Source organism: Lontra canadensis, unplaced genomic scaffold (genome assembly GCF_010015895.1).
Source record: "Lontra canadensis isolate GAN:19392208 unplaced genomic scaffold, GSC_riverotter_1.0 scaffold19, whole genome shotgun sequence".
In the NCBI taxonomy this organism is placed as follows: Eukaryota; Metazoa; Chordata; class Mammalia; order Carnivora; family Mustelidae; genus Lontra; species Lontra canadensis.
Genome location: NW_022631013.1, coordinates 14,481,442 through 14,488,876, shown reverse-complemented (window position 1 = coordinate 14,488,876; position 7,435 = coordinate 14,481,442).

Genomic DNA, 7,435 nt, shown 5'->3' with positions numbered 1-7,435 from the left:
AGGCTTTTATGAGAAACTAGCAAATCGGTTACATGAGCTAAGGAGCAATTAGGAAACATCCTCTTTTAGGGTTTGAATATGTTTTCTCATGTAATCTTCAGACAACCTGTGAAGTAGATTGTATTTTACTCATTTTACAGATGAGGAACTGAAGCTCGGGGTCCCTAAGCTGCAGCGCCAACAAGAGGTGGAGCTAAAGTTTTAACTCAAATGGGTCTGACTCCAAAGCCTGCCCGCCATCTTTTCAGCTACACCATCAGTCTAACAGGAATGAAGTCATAGCATGACGCCTGCTTTGGCACAGTAGATTGAGAGCAGTTGTAGAAGGCCTTCAGTACCAAACTGAGCGTGCGGGCAAAGCCATCTTGCAGGTAAAGGAGAGATGCTGAAGGAGCCTAGAACAGGGTAGCTCTGTGCTAAGGAGAGTGGTAGCCTGGTGGCTGGTGGGGAAGGTGGTATTGATCCTTAGGAAGAAAAGGAGCAAAACTTGGGATCCTGTCCTTTTAGAACCAACCCAAGGGTATGAAGGACTCTTTTCCCGTGATACATAGCTCACGGGATAAATGTCTGTTTTATAAGATTAAGCTACCAAGTAATTAATAAACATAGCCACAATGTGCACGCAAATAAAAAGAAAGCAAAAGAGCCAAAGGAGGAGAGACTACAAACCCGGTACTGTCCCTTCTGACACAGCCGGTGCTGGCATGCACCTCTGTGAACAAAGAGCATGTGTTCCAGTGACATGCTTCTTTGTCAGGGGCTTCACTGCCAGAGGCATAAATAACACAGGCGGAACAGGGTGTGTCTCAGCGCCCTGCCAACATCTTCCACAGGACTGTCAGTCCACAGGCCTGAAGGGGCTGTTGTCACAGTGCCCTGGTTTTGAGTGTTGCTGTACTTAAGATCATTCTGAGTATGCATCTGGGTGCGAAAAAGAAGTAGAATATATAATTGTATCTAATCCACAATTATTTTCATGTCCAGAGATTTATGGATTTGAACAAGGGCTGAAAGAGATTAAGGAAAACTGAAAACGACTTTGTTTCTTAGGGAGTCTGAACTATGGGTGAATCTCTTTTTACTTCAATTAATGTTAATGTTTGTGTATATATATACATATATATTTTTATTTATATATATGTACATACATATATACATATATATATATATCTTACTGCAGAATATGTCTGAGAACACTTTGAGCTAGTTTATAACTCCTTGGGCCTGCTCTCCACTTCACTGCCTCAGCAGCAGCATCAGATGACCTGAGCCTTCCACAAACCCTGTGGCTGTGAACAGAATTTAATAAATTTGAAGGTGAGAGGAAACAGCACCACTCAGGCATTGGTTTAACTGACTTTGAAACCAGTTTAGCAGAATGGGCACATTTTCTGTCCAGTAAAGGCAGTATATGAAGCTGGTGCATAATCTAGGGTGAGAAGATCATTGTTCTTTTTTTAAGAATTTTATTTATTTATTTGACAGACATGTCACAAGTAGGCAGAGAGGCAGGCAGAGAGAGAGGGGGAAGCAGGTTCCCCGCTGAGCAGAGAGCCTGATGCGGGCTCAATGCGGGACTCAATCCCAGGACCCTGAGACCATGACCTGAATCAAAAGCAGAGGCTTAACCCACTGAGCCACCCAGGCGCCCTGATCATTGTTCTTTAAATACTAAATATTCCATTCTTCCCCTCCTCTCCCAAGCCTATGTGCATACACTGGTAAGATCTACCTTTTGGGTTTCCACAACAGGGCGTGTATACCAGTGACAGCAGTTAGACAACAAATGGGAGTTGAAGGATCTAAAATTCTCAACTAGACTGTAAGCTTGTACAAATATTCCTGAGGATATGAATGGAGAGTAAAAACCTGGGGCCATCTTTAGGACGCAGGTGCTCTGCAAATGTGTGTTATGTTGAAAATAATGTCACATGTATCCAAAAATACTATCTAAGCAGCTGAGACTGTTGAGACAAAGGGAGAAAGAAGAGCAAATAGGTGAAAATGGGGTAAGGAATGAGATCCTATTAGTCTCCAGATGGTAAAAACAGAGGAGGAGAGAGTGTCTGGTGTATAGGCAGCTACAGGTCTGGTCAGGAGCCCCTGCCAAGGAAACCAGATTCCTTTCTGCTCTCTGAAACAGCTGTAGGTGCCCGGCCTTCCTGGTGCAGCGTGAGGAGCTATGACTAGTCAAGTTTAATATTTATTAAACCTCATCCTTATGCCAAGTACTATGCTTGGGACTTTCATGTACACTGCATCTCAGTTAATCCTGGCAACAGCTCACTGGGACAAGATTATAATCCCCTTTTATTGTTTAGGAAACAGGTTCAGTGAAGCCAAGTGGAACTCACATAACCAGTAAAGAACCTGGATTTCTCTGTCATTAAGGTCTCACTGTAATTCATTCCCATTACTTTGATCCACTAGTCCTCACAACTGCTTCTGAAAAAGTTTTTTGTTTTCTCTGCTTTAAGAAGATTTACGTGTTCATCATGGAGGAGGTGGAAAGTAAAAAAAAGCCAAAAACACAAAAAACCAAAGCAAAACACCAAAACTGAGAAAATAAAATAAAATTTAGAAATTAAATTCGTGGGCGCCTGGGTGGCTCAGTGGGTTAAGCCGCTGCCTTCGGCTCAGGTCATGATCTCAGGGTCCTGGGATCGAGTCCTGCATCGGGCTCTCCGCTCAGCAGGGAGCCTGCTTCTCTCTCTCTCTCTCTCTCTCTCTCTCTGCCTGCCTCTCTGTCTACTTGTGATCTCTCTCTGTCAATAAATAAAATATTAAAAAAAAAAATTAAATTCGTACCAATGAGACCTATTCACCATTAAGGCATATATCCTTGCAGGTCTTGTCCACCTGTGTATTTGTTAAAAAAAAATTCATATTTTTTGTTAAAAAAATGATATTAATATTTATCATGAGTATTAATTCTGCTCAATGTTTTTTGCTTTTCAGAGAGGGACTCTTGAGTTAGAAATTCTGTTCCATTACTTATTGGCTGTGCTTTTGGACAAACCACAAAACCTCTCTGAGGCTCAGGCTGCTCATCCGGGGACTGTTGCAAAGATTAGACGTGGTCATGTGGGTGAAGCTCCTACCTGGCACAGTACCTGGCTTCCTCCTCTGTGCTCCAGGCAGTCACCAAAAGCCCAAGTGTCTCCCTTTCCCTAAGCAGAGGCCGTTGGAAGTTCTGCTGTGGCCTTCAGTCCTTCACCTCCAGTCCGTGTCCTTCGCCTCTTGTAGGGACCCTGCCGCTCTGGCTGAGAGAAGGGCTCACCCAAACCAATATACAATTTCACTCTTAAAAGGGGCAGGCCCCTTTTCAGTTTCATTCAGTTCTTGGTCTCTTGTGGAACTGGGAATGTGTTCCTGAGCTAGCCTGAGTGGCCCCGCAGTGTTGAGCACCCCTCTCTTCCATAATTAGCCAGCATCTCACCATCTGGACCCTCTCCTACATCACAAGGATTTCCTTGTCCACACGGGACTAAGACTGATCTCAGAGTCCTGCTCCTGATGACTGAACTTTCCATCTGTTCTCAAGCTTGCTTTGCCAGCTCCTGCCTGGCCATGGGCCCCTCAGTGGGCATGCAAGGTACTCCTCCCTCACTCTATACTCTGACATTACTTGGGGAATTGTGCTCCCTAATTTGTTAGGCTCTTATTTTGTTAAAGGCCATAAGCCCCAGGTACCCTCACATTCTACTTCCTTGAAAAGCAGGTTCCGGGTGGTTTGGTTTTGTTTTGTTTTCAATGTTTATCTATGCATGCACTATAGAAAACTTGGAAAATGTACTCAACAAAAAGAGGGAAATAAAAATTTCAATTCAGGGCAAAGCACTGCTCATGTTTTGGTGTCTGTTCCTCCAGTCTTTTCTCTACCCACATATGGTACTTTCTCAGTCTCAGGTTGCCAGAAGCATCGTCTCATTAATAACAGCTTTTCAGGGGGGCAGGGAGGGGAGAGCCCACTACGTTAAATATTCATATAAATTATAAGAGACATCCTTATTTCAGAAATAGCAAGTAGTGAAAAAAAGAGTATCATAGTACCGAGGAAATACTGTGTATATTACATTCAATTTTTTTTTTCATAAGTGGGATGATACTGTAACCTGCTTTTTGGGGCTAACAATATATTATGAACATCTTCCCCTGTCATTGAATTGTTGTTTACAATATATATTCCTTGAGGACATTCTTCTGCAAAATGAAAATAGCTTTTCTTCTTCTCAATATAAAGACAATACATATGCATGTAGCAAATTCATGCAACACAAAAAAGTATAAAGAAGAAAATAAAAGCCCGCCAAAATGCCATCACCTAGTGCCAACCACTGGTAACATTTTTGTGAATATTTTCTGAGTTATCTCTATGAATGTAGTTGCATATGTAAAATATAGAAATGCAATCCTACTATAAATTGTGCTTTGTGACATGCTTTCCTTTTTCCCTTAGCAAGAGATTGCTCCATGTCAATAAATATGTCTCCATTATTTTAAATATCTATCTATCTGTTTATTGGCCTCCTTCATTTTTAAAGTCTGCATCATATTTCGTTGTATGGACGTGCATAATTTATTCACCTGGTCTCCTACTCATAGACATTTACTTCCAGTTGTTCCCCACTACGTATAACAGCTTTGTACAATTAGGTCCTGAAAATAAATTCCTAGAAGTACAATTCCTGAAGCAAAGTATATACGTTTCGAATTTGGATGTGCACGGCAAGTTGCCCTTCAGAGGCTGGACTTCTTTTACATTCCCGTTAGCACCGCGTAAGATTTCCCCTCACCCTTTCCTAAATTAGGTACCATCTTTCAGAAAATCTTCAGTCAGTCAGTATGACAAGGTTGAAAACCTAGGGGTGTCAAGACAATTCAATGTGAAAAGAGTAGTGTTTTACACAAATGGTGCAAGGAATATTACACATCCACAGGCAAAAGAATGAAGCTGAACCTGTACCTCAAAGGATATGCAAAAATTAACTCACAGTGGATCACAGACTTCAATATTAAGAGCTAAAACCGGAAGACGCTGAAGAAAAGAAAGGAGTTAACCTGCATGACCTTGGATTAGGTAAAGCTTTCTTAGGTGTGACACCAAAAGCCCAACACACCAAAGGAAAATGAAAGATACATTTTGCTAATCAAAATTTTAAAACTTTATGTTTCAAATGACGCCGTGCAGAAGGTCCAAAGACAATGCGTGGTAGGGGAAGAAATACCTGGCAGTCGCATATCTAATAAGGGACTTTGTTCAGAATATATACAGAACTAGAACGCAACAACAAAAAGACAAATAACTAATTACAAATAAACAAAAGATTTGAATGACATTTCCCCAAAGAAGGTATATACCAATGGCCAACAAGCACATGAAAGGAGCTCAGTTATCATTAGGCTTTGGGAAATGCAAAGCAAAACTGCAGTGAGATACCACTTCACCCCCACTAGGATGGGCATGATAAAAATGATGGACAAGTGTCGGTGAGGAGGATGTAGGGGAACTGGAACCTTGTGCATTGCTGGTGGGAATGTAAAATGGTAGGGCGGCTCTGGAAAACAGCTCCGCAGTTCCTCAAAAAGCTAAACAAAGCCAACAATTTCATTCCTAGCATATACCCAGGATAATGAAAATATATGTGTACACAAAATGTGCACATGAATGTTTATGGTAGCTTTATTCATAATAGCTATAAATTGTAAACAATGCAGATGTCCATAAACCGATGACTGGGTAAACGAAACATGGCATAGCCATACAATGAACTTTTTTTCGGCCATAGGAAGGAATGTGGTACTGCTAGATGCTACAACATGGATGAACCTTTAAAAAATTATGCTAAATGAAAAAAGCCAAACGCGAAGGCCACGTATGATTCTGTTTATGTGAAATATACAAAACAGACAACTCCACAGAGGCCAAAAGTAGATTAGTGGTTGCTAAGGGCTGGGAGTAATGGGGAGTGAGGGCTAATGAGTATGAGGTTTCTTTTGAAGTAACAGAAATGCTCTGTAATTTGATAATGGTGATGGATTTAATTCATATGCTCCTTGCCATCTCCTCCCAAATCCTTAAAAGGATTTAAAACTAAGGGTGGGGAGGGGCACCTGGGTGGCTCAGCCAGTTAAGCATCTGCCTTAGGCTTAGGTCAAGATCCCAGGTCAAGATCTCAGAGTCATGGGATCTAGCCACACATTGGGCTCCCTGCTTGGTGGGGAGTCTGCCTCTCCCCCAACTTGTGCTCTTGCTCACTCTGAAATAAATAAATAAAATCTTTAAAAAGACAAAGTTGAGGAAATTTTCCCAGAAAGCAGAACAAAAAGATAAATACTAAAGGAAAACTAAAATTAAAGGACAACCCAGGTGGTCCCATATTAAATTAATCAAAATTCAAGAAAGAGAGAAGACTAAAATGAAGGGAATTAGTGGAAGTCTACATCCCAAATGGTGAGCTACGTTCCAATTCCCCTTCCAGAAGGCTACTAGCTAATCTCCAAAGGCAGGAGATTGGAGAATTCTTTTCAGGCGAAGTGACTGACTGAAGAGAAAATATCTAAAATAAGCAGATTTATTTTTCCTTGGCTATATTTCTAATTTCCAAGGGCTTTTTCTTGTTCATTTTTCATAGCACCCTGTTTTTATTTCATTGATGTAACATCTTTTCCTTCTTTTAAGATTTTTTTTTAATTTAAAGATTATTTCATTTGAGAGAGAGAGTGGGGAGTGCTGGGGGGGAGGCAGCAGAGGGAGAGGGAGAAAAATCTCAGGCAGACTCTGGCTGAGCGCAGAGCTCTCCTGGGGTTCAATCCCATAACCCTGAGCCTATAACCTGAGCCAAAATCAAGAGTCCGATACTCAACCAACCAAGACACCCAGGTGCCCTGAAGATTTTTATTTTTAAATAATCTCTACACCCAACAGGACTGGAGCTCACAGCCCCAAGACCAAGAGTTGCATGTTCCATCACTGAGTCAGCCAGTCGCTCTATTGTAACATTTTTCTTTGAAGAGATAAAGTTGCATTCTCATATCTGACATGGGTTCATTTTCTCCAAGTTCCTTTTCACTAACTCAGATTTTTGGCTCCTGTGTTAAGAGTCTTTCCTGAGTACCTGATCATTCTTGACTATTCATTCATATTTACAAGAGAGGCACTAAAAAGTTGAGTGGAGAGGCTCCTGTGTGGCTCAGTCGTTTGGGCTGCTGACTTCAGCTCCTGTAGTAATCCCAGGGTCCTGGGATTGAGCCCCACATCAGGCTCCTTGCTCGGTGGGGAGCCTGCTTCTCTCTCTCCCTCTGCCTGCCTGCCTGTCTGCCTCTCCCCCTGCTTGTGCTCTCTCTCTCTCTGTATCAAATAAATAAATAAATAAATATCTAAAAAAAAATAATAAAATAAAATAAATAAAAAGGTGAGTGGAAACTGTGTGTA